We start from the raw sequence: 15,527 nt of genomic DNA on the forward strand, positions 1-15,527 counted from the left end.
GACCCTAGGTTGGAGGTCTGGTACCAGTGATGGTGCTTTTAGAGGTGGTAGAAGCCTTTGGAGGTGGGTCCTTGTAGAAGGAAGTGAGATCATCATGTCCCCTTGGAGGGGACAGTGAGACCCTGGTCCTGCCTCTACTCTCTCCCTTTGAGATAATAAGCTTTGCGCCCACATATTCCCCACCATAAAGTTGGCACCATACAGAGAATTCAGCCATGAAACAGGACTGAAATACCCTAAACAATGAACAAAAAACTATAAACCTTTCCTCCTTGTAAATTGAATTTGGGGGTATTTTGTCATAGTATCTGAGCATCATCACACCCTTCAGATGTGCAGTCGCCTAATGAGATTGGCCATGAGCGGTTTTACAGTTACTCCTTGTTATGTTTGTTTGCCTTTATGAGTTTGGTGGAGAGAGTAAACTAGAAAATTAGAATTCTTTTTTCTATTTGGATATTCCATGGGTTTATGATGTGTCAGTCAGGTTACCCACAATTATGCAGGCACAGCCTGTGCACAGAATGACCATGCCTGGTGGATAATTATGACAGGGATATTCTCAAATCTCTGTAATTCTGTCTAGGAATTTGGGTTATTGGTGCTATGTGTCTGTAGTTTCTAATATCACTAAGTACGAGTCACGGAATTGTAACCGAATAACTTACCTGTTGATGTTCAGAGATGTACATATATAATTTTAATGGTGCCCATTACACACAGGCTTCCATTATCGCGGTATTTCCACTCAGTCATAACTTTATGAAGAATTCCCCAGTTGGCTAATATTTTCCAGGCTTAATCACACTCTTGAGGTGAACTTTTTCAATTAAACTCCACTTAAGGCAATTTTGAGCTCTTTGAGTGAAGGGGAAAAAAACATATGCCAGACTCTTAACTGTCCAGCAGGTTCCATTTTTGTAAATGTTTATTTAACACGCTAACAGTCACACTTTACGAATGAGCTGGCCTGCCTTACATCTGAGCATTTGCAGCAGTAGAGGCAGAGACAGGAACTGTTCTGCTGAGAAGTCCCCTCAGCTCTTAACTCCTCTGCCCTAGGGGAGTGTGTACAGCAGGGAGCATGCTGGGAGGTTGAGGACCATTTAGCATCCACAAAGATTTTGGTTAAAGCCTTGCCTCTCCTCCTTGTACCTGGCAGAGTTTTCCACTCTGGGACTAAAGAGGAGAAAGCCTTTGGATTACTGATCCAGTTTGAGCCTGATAGAATGGGGGTGGAAAATGGACAATTACCGTTCTTTTGAATCAACCCCCGTTGTTGTTTTGAAACTGTATTCTGGAATGGCAGCCTCTGTCAACAGTGTTACCTCTAAGGAAGAAAAGGAGCTTCCACTTCACGCTCAGCACAGTTGGCAGGCAATGCCTCCTGGCTTCTGATCCTGACTGGTTCTCTTTTTCCAGCAAATGCTTTCTAGTCACTCTGGACATCTTCATCTGGATAATTGGCATTAGGATGGAGTCCAGGGAACACACAGCCATCTTTGGCAGCACTGCCAGCCAAGGGGAGAACGCTGGCAAGCTCTCTCCTGGGTTTCCCATGTCCAGACCCAGTACTATTGATGGCTGATAGAGACTTTCTTGTTGATTCCAAAGAGATCTCCCCAGCACAGTTGAACAGAAGGGATGAATGGCTGTCCTTGACTTTAAAGGTCTTTTTCGCCCAGGCAATGCTCTCATATGTACATGATAAACTGTGTGGAAATAGTTTCCTGTGGACAGACAAGATGCCCTAGCTCACAGACCACTTCATTTTGACAGATCTCAGCTCCATCTCCTCATCCTTAGGGAAGCCTGGACTCCATTTCCCACAGAGGAGACATTCACCCACTGTGTAACACTTGAATTGCTCTCTGGGTCTTGGGGTGCAGTGTACAACCCCAGCCATCCTTGCTGCCTAGCACCTATAAACAGTCCCCTTCTAGAAAGCCCTTAGTTATCCTTTGAATTTTAGTTAATGTTTCTTTGTGAAAGCCCCCACTACTTTTCCCATTTAGATTAGTCTCGATGAGTACATGATCTCAGACTTCCCTACACTTACCTCTTAAAGTAACCTCACATCAATTGGTATGATTTCTTCTGTCAATAATTCTACCTATGTTCATTGCATGAATGTCTCAACCCCATGTACACTCAACATTTGACCACATGATTGACACATACTGGAATCTCTCTTTTTACTTCTCAGGTAAACATATGGATGCATGAAAATCTTTAAAAATCTCCAAAAACAGAATGGCTATCCAGAGTCTAACCCAGCTCTGGCAAAGTGCTCTCGAATTGCAAGAATCTGTCTGGTCTCTTTATAGTGTTGTTCTAATCTTCATGTGTAATGAATGAGTGGACAGAGGAAATAATCAGAAAATAACTAGGAAAACCCTCAGCCAAGGTCAAGGTCTATGTAAAACATCACCTGAGCAGTAACCCTGTAAACACAGAGTGGACCTCCTAGATCCATTTTTACAAAGGAAGACAATGAGACCCAGTATTCTTTGTGGCTTCCAGCAGGCCTTTTCCCTATCCCTCCTTTCATCTACTCTTCCTATAAGGAGACTACACCTGATGTGAGGAGAATATTGCCTGGAAGGTAGAGAGCACAGCAGGAAGTGGAGCCTAGCTGGGGAGCCACAGAACTGGAAGATGGTGACAAAAGCCTCCCAGAGGGACTCCCTATAATATCCCCATAGGAACAACACCTCTCCTTCCTCATAGTCCCTGGTAACTCTCTTGTTCTCTACTCTAGAAAGATAAATCAGGTCAGAAGAACCTATCTAAATATCAGCCATCCTATCAGCATAGCTGAGTCAATTAGACTGTAGGGGACTGAGCCAGAGCCTGCAGCAAACAGTACATCTGTGTCATTTCTAAGTTGCTTTGTCAAGTTACTTAACCTTGTGCATCTCTGTTTTAATTTCTATAATATGGGGATCATGGTGCCTATCTCTGAGAGTTATTGTGAGGATGAAAGTGACATGATTATGTCTTCCTGTGTCTAGTATACAGAAAATGCTTGCTTGGAGCCAATATTTTTCAAACTTCAGTAAACATGTGTTAAAATCTCTCTATATGCTTATGTGAAACTAAGGTAGGTACTCAGGAATAGTAGTGGGAGAAGAAAGAACAATTTACTAATTGCAAGGATTATATATTATGCTATGAGGTATCTAGGAAATATTATAAATTGTAGAACATACGAGAATGGGAGTGGAAATATCACTGTTTTTAGGAAAGCTTCTTTGGAGGAAACACATGAAGACTGAAGGGGCCAGTCGGACGTAGACCCCAGAAATACAAAGTAAAAGGAGCTGAGGCTGAGCTACCTTTGTCTCTAGTGCAGTGAGGTGCCTTCGGATGTGTTTAACCAGAATAAGTGAGACGGGATCTGAGGGGTGTCTCTAATGGATGCTGTGTGAAGAATGCAGTGCATCTTATGAAAGCAGATGAAAAGCAGAGACACTGATTGGTAGATTCTCTAGAGATGGTTGGGTGGCAGGCTAAAGGAGGGAGGAGTAGGTGAAGGGAGAGGAGGAGACACATCCAAGCTGTGTTAGAGTTTGAGCAGAGGATTGAGCAACAGGGAAGGGCACAGAAGCGGGCAGTGGTGGAGACTCAGTCTAGATTCTGCCCTCAGCACAGGTCAGGGTGCAAACAGAGAGGAGAAACTCTAGGATTTCAGGGGTTTGGTTTGGGCTTTACAGGGAGGGAAGCAGAGCAGATACAGGAATCAGAAATCTTTTGGTCTGGTAAAGTGTAATCCTTACTGGAGAGTTTTGAGAAGAAAGCTTGGATTTATCTGAAATGGTGAAAGAGAATTTTACCGATTCCCTCAGGCCTCTAGATAGAGTCCTGTGGGATGTGATGTTGGGTTTTTTTTTTTTCCTTCCATTTCTCTGACCAATCAATGCCAAGGCTTACTCCCTGGGATGCCACTTAGCAGCCTTACCTCATAGCTTCTTTCTTTTGAAGTTGGAAGCAAGCTGGAAACATCCCAGGAGCCTTGTACAGTGGCTCTCCTTCCTGCTGTTGCCCCCCTTTCCAGTCCTCCCTCCCACAGTTCCTCATCCCATTCCTCCTCCCCCTTGCCTCTGAGAGAGTACTCTTCCTCACCAGACCTCATCTTCCCTGGGGCCTCAAGTCTCTCCAGGATTAGGCACATCTTCTCCCACTGAGGCCATATCAGGCAGTCCTCTGCTATATATGTGCCAGGGACTCAGACTAGCCCGGGTATGTTCCTTGGTTGGTGGTTCAGTGTCCGGGAGCTACCTGGGGTCCAGGTTAGTTGAGATTGCTAGTCTTCCTTTGGGGTCACCCTCCTCCTTAGCTTCTTCCAGCCTTTCCATAATTCACTCACAGGGGTCTCCAACTTCAGTTCATTGGTTGGGTGTAAATATTTGGGTCTGTCTTAGTCAGCTGCTTGTTGGGCCTCTCAGAGGACAGCCATGCTAGGCTCCTGTCTATAAGCACACCATAGCATCAGTAATAGTGTCAGGTCTTGGAGCCTCCCTTTGAGATGAATCCCAGGTCGAGATGGTCACTGGACCTCTTTTTCCTCAGTCTCTTCTCCATTTTTGTCCCTGTAGTTCTTTCAGACAGGAACAATTCTGGGTCAGAGTTTTGACTGTGGGAATGGAAACCTCATCCATCCACTTGAGTCCATCCACTTGATGCCTTGTCTTTCTAGTGGAGGTGGACTCTCCAAGCTCCCTACTCCCTACTGTTGGGCACTTCATCTAAGGTCCCTCCCTCCCTTTGAGTACTGAGAGTCTCTCACCTCCCATATCTCTGGCACATTCTAGAGGGTCCCCCCCCCCCCACTCACCCCTCCCCAGGTTGCATATTTCCATTCATTCTGCTGGCCCTCAGGGCTTCTCTCCTGTTCCCCCTCAAATACTTGATCATGTTCCCCTTTTCCCTCCTCCCTCCCCCTCCCCTTCCCACCCAGGTCCCTCCCTCCCTCTGCCCCTGCCCCGTGATTGTTTTCTTCTCCCTCCCAAGTAGGATTGAGGCATCCTCACTTGGGCCCTTAGGCTTGATAACCTTCCTAAGTTCTGTGGACTGAGTTCTGTGGGTTGGTAACCCAGTCCCTCTACCTGAGGCCCTGTCTATCTACTAGAGGTGGGTTCTTCGAGTTCCCTCTCCCCATTGTTGGGCATTTTGTCTAAGGTCACCCCATTAATTCCTGAGAGTCTCCCACCTCCTGGCTCTCTGGTACTTTCTAGAAGGTCCTTCCACCTCTCACCCCCCAAGCCTTACCTCTTTGCTACTTCTTACATTTGAAGTTTGAGGCAAACAGGAAACATCCCAGGAGCTTCTCAGAGAGCCCTGCACAGGGGCTTTCTTCAGGGAGGCTCACTTAGTCAGCCACACTGTGACTAAAGGAAAATGTCAGCATTTACCTTGAAAGGGTAAATCCTACTTGGGAGGGAGAAGAAAACAATCACCAGGTGGGGGCAGAGTGAGGGAGAGATTGGGGGGGGGAAGGGAGAGGGGGAGGGGGAGGGGGAGGGGGAGGGGGGAGGGAGAGGGGAAGGGAAAGGGGAAAGGGGAGGGGAAGGAGAGGGGAAGGGAAAGGGGAAAGGGGAGGGGGAGGGGGAGGGAAAAGAGGATTATCAGGTATTTGAGGGGTGTTCTTATTTTAGTGTACTAGATGTGAGAAATCCAATATCACTTTTAAAAGCTTTTATTTTTTAACACAAATTCAAGGGGGAAACATAAGAGCATTATACTGGAAGATATCAGTGCCAGTTGAAGGATTAAAAGTTGCCTACCCCCTGTCCTTGGTTGATTTACCTGAGAGGGTAGTGGGGGGGAGGGAGGCAGGTGATCTGTCCTTTCCAGATGCAATAGCCCATCAAATATTGGGCAGCATGAGGCGAATTCCCCACTCACCAAGGTGGTAACCATTCACGCACTGACTGTCCCTGCTCTTTGCTTCCCCAGATGCTGGGCCTCGCTCTCTGCGAAGCAGCCCACAGCTCTGATAGTCTGTCAGCTTGAGAGGTCTTTTGGTAAACTCGCAGAAACTGGCAATGCATTGTAGAGACAAGAAACACCGAATTTCAACCTTCAGTGTCAACTTCATCAGAGGCCACACACCTTGGACAGGATTCCTTTTAATTAAGCTCTCTCAAATCTCAGGCCAGCCTAGCTTTGGTTCTTTCAGACATGGATGGTACTCTACGTAACCTGATGGTAACTGGCCGTATGGACTTCTTTTATGACAAGTGTGATTAGAGAACAAGACATAAGCCACAGTCAGATAGGAAACTGAGGCAGGTTGGTCACATGCAAGAACAGTGCGGGGGAGGGACTCTGAGCGGTTCCTGCTATGGCCTCCCAGAGACCTGCAAACCTTTGTGTAGCTCACCAGCAAACTTAGCTTCTTCCAGTGAAAACTGCTGGGATGAGGCCATGCCTTTGAGGTTATTTCCAGCCTGTGAGACCCCATACATATCTGGGGACTTACGGGATGTCTAGACAGAGGATAAGAAAGGCCCTTCACTGGGTTTGATACTTTCCATCAGGAAAACCTTAAGTAAGGAGTAAAGGAGAAGAAACATATCCCGGGTTTTTATCTGTTGCTCTGATAAACACTGTGACACAAAACAACTTGGGCAGGAAAGTTTTTAATGTGGCTTACAAGTTACAGGGAAGGCAGGGCAGGAACCTGGAGGCAGGAACTAAATCAGAAGCCATGGAGGGATCCTGCTTCCTGGCTTGCTCTTCACGGTTAGCTCAGCCGGCTTTCCTATAAAACCCAGGACTGTCAGCCCAGGAGTGGCACCATCAGCTCGACTGGACCATCTTACATCAATCATTAACCAACAAAATCCACTCCCCCACCCCCACCCCCCAGACATGCCCACAGGCCAATTTGATGGAGCCTATTCCTCGGTTGAGGTTTCTCCTTCCCTGGTGACTCTAGTTTTGTGTCGTGTTGACAAAAATGTACTGATCACAAGACCACAGCGTATGGAGGTTCTTAATGAAGGAGTTCACCTTTCCCTGCAGGTTTCTTCTGGGTCTTTGAGTTGGAGCCAAGACAGGTGGCAGCCACCAGGAAATGGTGATTAGCAGAGCACAATCAGGTGAGACCTGCAGGGCGACATATTTCCTTCGTCATTCTCTGCAGAAGAATGAACAGATGGGGTCTGACGTCTCCACCAACGTTTCATCAGCTTAACCTTGGATGTGAAGAGGTGCAGAAATCTAAAACTTTGGGGTACAAGGAACTTTTTGTTACTGCTTCCTATCTCTAAACAAACAAACAAACGGGAGAAATCTCCCTAACCCATGAAAACACAACCAGCACAAGAATGTAAGCCCCAGAGATGAGGCTGCTCTTTGCAAAAAGGGAAACGATGGCCAGTATTTGCTCAGGAAAATATGTCTCTATGGAGTACATAATGCTTTGGTGGCCATTTACAGTTGTTCATAACTATAGCAGTAGCCACTACTGTCCTGGGAACATCTCAGGTAGAAAAAGACGTTAACTTTATTAAGAGGTCTCCTGTGTCTCAAAGGAGGGCACAGACTGCCTGTCCTTTTGGAATCCTATTTTTCCACTAATTTACAACAAATCCCCCTTTTTTGTGAATTATGGCCCAGGCCAGGCACTCTGCTCTGCACTAGGATAGTAGTGGGACACCTCGGCCTGTGCTCTGTTTGCATCTTACGCTAATGTGAGTTTTTTAAATGGTTTTTTATGTGCTTCCAGCATGTGGACCAAGTCTATGAACCCAAACTATCTGCTTCCCCTTGTGCACACATGCTAGCCCATTGGCTTTAGAGATCTGTGCCAGCATATCTGCACAAGAGGCCAGCAGTGTCCATGGCCATTCCTTCTTTTCCAAGTGACTACCTTATGACAAATCTCTGTCCTTCTATCTACTTCTTTAAATCCCACCCAGATCTCAAGTCTCACCGCACATGCACATCCGTCTTTCCTGGAAAGTGCTTTGGAGATACAAGATCCAGCCCGAGACCTTTCTTCTAGTGCTCTACGGCCTTCAACACGCATTGACTCGATCACATGCTAGCACCCAGGTTTCCCCACCTGCTGTGTTTGGGTTGCTCGTCACATATTGCTTCTACAGTTGTCAGAAAGATAAATAACCTTTACATCTTTGCTATACCCACCATGTTCGCTCAGTCTTAGCCTTGAGATATAATAATCAAGTACTTGGTTGTTTGGTAAGCCATTTACCAACAATCAAATAAAAAGCTACAAATACTAAACTAGGTGTGTGTCCTAACACTAGGGAGGTTGGAGCCTATGAATTCTAGTTAAGCCTCAAAGCAAAACAAGCAAGCACATGAAACGGTGTTCTAATGATGCTAAGGCATACATCATGAGGCAGATGTCCCAAGCATATATGAATCGGCAAAGCTTGTCTTCACCTAACACACTCATTTGAATCACAAACTTATCTTTCCGCTAGGTCTAACTATTGCCGAGCAACAGAAGCTATCACTTTAAAAAAACCTACCTTACTAACCTACCTTACTAACTTAGTTCTGTGCTTAATTAAGTGTTTAATGCCTTTTCCTACTGTTCTGTAGCATAACTATATCACATTAACTGTGTGTGTGTGTGTGTGTGTGTGTGTGTGTGTGTGTGTGTGTGTGTGTGTGTGTATGGTGTTGTGTACTCAGTGTGCATCTAGACTCTTCCCTTCTCTTACCTGTGTGCTCTGATCTTATGTTTATGAGTTTGGTTTTATTTACATTGTATAATAATCTTAATATCTAGTAGAACACAGTTCCTGCATTGTTTTCTTCAATGGTATCTTGATTATTTTGGTCTTTTGCATCTGTTAATAAGTTTAGGGGTCATAATTTCCATTGCCACCAAAATGATTGCTAGCACTTTGAGTGAGTTAAACAGACACTCAGTGATAGCCACTCTCTTTACCACACTGAATTGTATAAGATATATCCTATTATTAAAAATACAATGGCCAATTTGGAAAACAAAAATAGGATTTCCTATGTCACACCACATATGACAATCAACTTCAGGTTAAATGTAAAATCTAAGTGTAAAAAAATTAAAGGATGGATCACCTAGAATCATCAGGAATATGCTTTCAACATTACTGAGAAGAAACATCCTTCAGAAAGACAACATGCAACTAATTAGAAAAGAAATGATCAACTAAGATTTCACAGACTTAAATGTAACACTATGAGAGAGTACAAAAGTCAGCTACAAAATGGACAATAAAAATTTAAAAACAACAAAAAGAGAGACTCAGATAACACCATATAGATGATAAAGAGGAAGTTATGCCCAAAATATAGAAAGAATTCTTGCAGAACAGTAAGAACAGACAGAAAAACAAAACAAAACAAAAAACCAAAGGAACAATAAACTTCAGGAAGAATTTAACAAAGGAAATTCAGTAGCCAATTCACATCAACAAAGGTGCTTAATAGAATTTTTCATCCAGGAAATTAAAATTATAAAAGTCCATAAGACACCTGCCATAAAGATGAACATAACCAAACTCTGGCAGTAATGTGAATAGACAAGAATGTTTATAGAATAAACAAAAGTTAGGGCAAGTGTTTGAGAAAATCTTTTAGCTTTGCTTCTAAAACAAAAAACTTGTATGATCCATGGCTGAACAAGTCTCCTACCTCATCAGAAGTTAGACTCACTTCGACCTTACCCAGTTTCCTGTGCAGAGATCTAGGTAAGTACATTGTTCTTCCTATATCTGAGGAGAAGACTGTGAGAACAGATGATCCACTCATACATGAACTGACTGATGACTTTCATGGTGGCAAGTAAAAGAATCCAGTCAATCTGTACTGGATAGCTCTACCCAAGTAGAGAACAAACAGACAAAGAACAGGACACATAAATCATGATGGAGAGAAGAAGGCGGTAGCAACTGAACAGTGTGGTATGTTGGATGGTCTTGATGATGGTCCAGGGGTCAGCCGGGTGTACACTAGGTCATCCATCAAATTGTGCATGCAAGTGTGGGGCTGTGGGCTGTGACAGGCAGCTGGGTACCTGGTCAAGCACAGGTCCCTTTAGGGTCTCCGGGGTTTGAGGCCTGAGCTCGACCGGCTGCCTGTCACAGCCCACTGCCCCACATGAAAGCACTCTTTTCCATATGCACTGTATATTTAAATTTACTCCTGAATCAGATACAATTCACCAGTACTGAAGTTTGAGAGTACTTTTAAATTTGACTACAATGTTCTCAACATTAATTGCCAAAAGGGTTAAAAAATCATACCATTTGGCATGTTCTATAAGTTTTAAAGGCTTGAAAAAAACAGCAGATGAAAAGGTGTCACTCTGCCTTCATTCCCTTTTTTGAAAGATGATGAAATTTCCATATGAAAGATGCGCTCACTAAATGAGAAAAAAAAAAGTGTCATGCTTATCAAGGGCAAGAAAGTTGACAGCAAAGAATTATGTAGAAACAAACCTTATTAACTGAACCCTATTCTTCCCAGTCATGTCTCTGTTCAGTCAAATGCCTGGCCAAGACCCCTTCCTTTACCAGCCAGATATTCACAATTTGCTATTCCTTATCTGAGTTCTATATTATGTGCTTATCCACTGCTTCTTGTAGACTCTGTTTCTGTGATGGCTCTCAGACCACAAGACACTTGCATCAAGAACTCTGCTTTTCTCCGGTCCCTCTGTCTCATGTCAATTTGCTTCTCCATCATTGTCAGGTCCTTAAGTGTTCTGCTGCTCCTGCTCTGTTAGTCAGATTTCCATCACTGTATCAGACAACGTGGGAGGAGTCAGGTATTCTTGGCTCCTCCGTTCTGCAGGCTGCAGCCTGCGACTATTTGTTCCCATTGCGTCTGGCCTTTGCTGAGGCCTCATATCCTAGTGGAAGCACATGGTGAGCAGACCATCAGTTTCATGAACAGGATGCAAAGTGACGGAGGTGGAGAATCTGGGACCAATTGACCCTTGAAGAACAAATTCCCAGTGACTAGAAGACTTCCCACGAGGCCCCAACTCTTGAAGGTTCCAACATTTTCCAACAGTGCCAAGCAGAGAACTGAAGATTTTTTAAAAAACTACATGTAACTTAAAGGAATCCAAACATTACTTTAGTTAAAAACAAACAAACAAAAAAAAAAAAAAAAAAAAAACCAACCCTAAGACAACATGTAAAAGATACAAGATATCTGGAGAGGGATTGGTGTCTTTTCTGATCATGCCATCACTAACCAGCATTTATTTGCTGGTTTTCTGGCTTGTCTGTCCTTTGCCAATGAATATTGGCAGTCCTGGCTTTAAGAAAGCCCTGGTTGTTTGGCCTGAGGATACCACTGACCATTTTCATTCAGACCACCCTGACTTCTGCAGGCTCCTCATCCCGACAAGTTACCCACTTGTCTCAGCAATGCCCAAGTTCATCCCCTTTCCCATTTTATTTTCATGATGATAGTTTACACTCTTAATTGCAAAGAGGTCCTGCACTTATTATTGCCCCTGTTATAACTGTTGCCTATTTTCACTTTTCTGCCTTCCTACAACATGAGCAAAAAACCTCAGGATTTCATCTCTCTTATCAACGTGGCTTCAGTAGCCTTCTCCACTGCTAGGGTGACTTCCAGTTTGTTTGATTCTTTGTTTTTTACATTTCAGATTTTCTCGATGTTCACTAAAGTTTCTCCTGAGAAACTGAATCAAAAACTGCAAGTCAGGCAAGGGTATATCAGCATCCTGCTCTGTCTTTAAGAGAGAATTTCACTTCCATATTTCACATTTCCTATTGAAGCTATGGGCATAAGACTCCATCATTCTGAGATGTATCTTTCAGCGATGACATACACATAGCATGAGGGGAAAGATACTGTCATCATAGAGTTTCTTACGTAGCTCGTTATTATACTTCTCTTTGAAAATCTAAATCTGTTACAACACTGTAAATCTGATTTATTATAACTTCAATGAATCTAATAATCATTGGATTCATACTGGCTATTATGCTAAGAAAAACGATGATCTAATTATCCTTTATAAAAACTAATCTCGGATTCTTAAGGAAAAAAATAAGACCATTATCCAAAAAAGCAACAAAGAACAGACTTTGATTTTCTTAGTAATTCTAGGGAAGCTATGGTGGACCTTTCACAACTCACAAATACATTCAACAGTGTTACATTTGTTTTCGTCTTGATGTTTGTTTGACTCACAAGCAAAACTGCATGGGAGGTCAGGAGATCTACCTTAGTATGCTCCTGCTCCACACGGATAGGGTGCTCCACTCAGCATCCCCAGAAGAGAGGTCCATTTGTGTACACTAAAGAACACATACCAACTAGATACATTTCAGGGCCACCCTAGCCCATCCTTCTGCAGACAATACCAACTGTCCCAAGCTTGAGAGTCTTTTCAAGCACTTGGAGAAGACAGCTTTCCACAGCCATAGAACAAGACTAATTATCATACAGCTGATCACCTGGTGGGTTTCCCCCCAGCAGTTAGAATAGCTTTGAATGGAGCCTTTGCATGAAAATTTAAAGTTTCCTAGGTCAAGAAGTAATTGTACTGTGGTCAGTGAGATGCCTCAGTAGGTATAGATGCCAGAGGACCAATCCAGACGACTTCGATCCCTGGGATCCACATGGTGGAAGAAAAAAAACAGAGTTTTACAAGTTATCTTCTGACCTCCACATGCACACTGTGGTACATACATCACACACACACACACACACAGAGAGAGAGAGAGAGAGAGAGAGAGAGAGAGAGAGAGAGAGAGAGAGGGATTTTAAAATATATTTTTAAATGAATGGTAATAAAATAGTGGCATTTTCTTCATTTCCTTCTACTAATTAATTTCTATTTCTATTTCCTGTTTTGTGATGTTAGTTGGAATGGCTTTTAATGTTCACATTTATTATGATTTTTGAGATTGGTTTCCTTGTTATTTTAAAGACAAAAATCCCTCAATTTTCACAAGGCTTTTGGAGGTGGGCTTGTTATTTTATTATTTTTTTTGTTTATTTGCCTTCAGCAGTTTCTTTTAGCTTATCAGTGTAAGGATAAAGTGGTGATGAGGGGGTGGGTAGCTCTGGCAGGCTAGTGCCAAGATGTGCCACCAAGAGGTTAGGCCACACAAGAGATCTAGGGCAAGAGGTTTATTTGGGGAGGGGAGAACAAAAGGTTGTCTTATAGTGGGGACATGAAAGAGAGATAGAGACAGACAGACAGAGTGAACAAGACAGAGAAGGAATGGGGGGTGGGTCAGGGCCTTTTATGCAGTCACACCTGGCATGGGCAAGTGATGACATAAGCTGGTACTGCTGAGTTCCTTGGTGGAACACCTAATTTACAACAATCAGGATCACCTACTTTAAAATCTTACATATGGCCAGGCAGTGGTGGCACACACCTTTAATCCCAGCACTTGGGAGGCAGAGGCAGGTGGATTTCAGAGTTCGAGGCCAGCCTGGTCTACAAAGTGAGTTCCAGAACAGCCAAGGCTACACAGAGAAACCCTGTCTTGAAAAACCAAAACCAAAAACAAAAAACAACAAAAAAAACAAAAAACAAAACAAACAAACAAACAAAAAAACCAGAAACAAAATCTTACATATTAATCACATTAGTACATTATAACCTTCTGGTAAATAGTCTAGATAGTTGAATGTGCTCCTTAGTTTTAAAGTGGTCCTAGCATTTATAGTGAATCTTACCCACCTACTGGTAAGGCACTGGTTTTCAATCATTCCTTGACCTTATTAACCACATATTAATTGGATGCTCACAATCAACCAGGTACCCTTCTAGAACTAGGAGAAGGGTGTGCTGTGATCAACAAAGAAGACGAGGGTCCCTGCTGTTGTGGAGCTCACACATGAGAAGACACAGACAATAACAAAGACACTTACACTTATGTCACTTATCTGACACTTATGTCAGATGAAGGGCAACGAGCCAAGGCACAGAGTAACAGGGCAGGATGACATTTTAGAAATGGAGGTCAAGAAAGGCCCCTGTGATCGGGTAACAATTGAGCCCAGGCTTTAAGGGAGTGAGGGCACAGTTCAGTCAACTAAGTAAACAAACGGATGTAGTGTACAAAAGAGCCTGGGGTGTTGTGGGGTCCCTGCAGGAAAGAGGTGAGAAAGAAAATGGGGTACAGCCAGTCAGACTGAATCAAGACTTTTAGGGAGTCTGACATCATCGTTTACTCTTCTTACACATTTAAACACAGTAAAACTTTGGGGGGGAGGCTTCAACGTGACAATAACCATAATAAAGCTTTAGGCATAGCTTCATAGAAACTCCCTAACAAAGTAACAAAGCACCTGTGACCTTTACAACAAGAATGAGTTCTATTGGCTGATAACAAGCACAGGGCTAAGGTCTGGATAGGAAGAATTTGTAATAAGTATAAAGACGGATTCTACTGGTGGAGGATGCGAAGTACAGGTGAACTCTTTCATAAGAATGGGCTAGATTCATTGAGAGACAAGGCTCAGGGTTAGAGCCTAAATAATGTCCAGGATTTGGGGAGATTCAGGAAGACTGTCTCCATAGGAAGCACAAAGATCGCTGGATTATCAGACAACATCCACTCCAGCCTTTTGGGTGACCAGGTGTCAGTCATTTTCTTGTTAAAGAAAATAGGTCATTGTGATTGACAATCCTGGTTTCTCCAGTGCTTACTCTAAGCTGTACTTGCTACACTGGACAAGGACTCTACATCACAGGGTGCTAAGGGAACACATAACAGGAGCCCCAGTGTAGTCCTGGGTCAGGGAAAGCATGGCTTCTGGGAAGAAGCAACAATCAATCCTAGACTTTCAAGAAACGCAACAGGAGACTTTGGTTGACTTTAACTTGACCGAGGTATGGCTACCAAGACTTAGATCGAAATTATTTTGGGTGTTTCTTTGGGAGCATTTCTGGGTGAGATTAGCATTTGAATCTTAAGTAAAGCAGAGTTCCCTCCTTGATGAGGGAGAATTTCATCCAGTCAATAACAAAATCTGCATTAAGCACAAAGGATGCATAGGAGTAAGTCCCCTCATATGGCTGTTTTGAGTTGGACATCAGCCTCTCCAGGAAAAACAAAACATGGAGTCTGCTATGTCTGAAACCTGGCAGCCTCAGGCTCAGAGCAGAACTGTGGCTGGGGCCATTCTGGGGTCTCTACCTTGCCAAGTACAGGTCACAGGATTTGTCCACCTCCATAATCATGTGAGCCACTGAGAATGAGACCTGAGCAAGAAGATGCTAAGAACTGAGTTCAGGTGGTTCCAAAAACCCCTGCTGGTGTGCCCTGCATTTAGCAGGCACTTGTATTATAACCATTCCAGAGGCTGGAAATCCTAGGTCAGAGTGGTTCCCCGAGGGGTTGGGCTTTAATGAAAAGTTCTTTTTGTTACATGAACCTCTGGAGATGACCGCATAAGCTCAACTGCTTACTCCATCTCTTCTTCAGAAATCCAGTCTGTAGAGAATGCATCCTTCAGCCATTATCTTTATGTGGCAGAAAGGACACTGCAGTGGT

This window comes from Arvicanthis niloticus, chromosome 6, assembly GCF_011762505.2.
Source record: "Arvicanthis niloticus isolate mArvNil1 chromosome 6, mArvNil1.pat.X, whole genome shotgun sequence".
NCBI lineage: Eukaryota > Metazoa > Chordata > Mammalia > Rodentia > Muridae > Arvicanthis > Arvicanthis niloticus.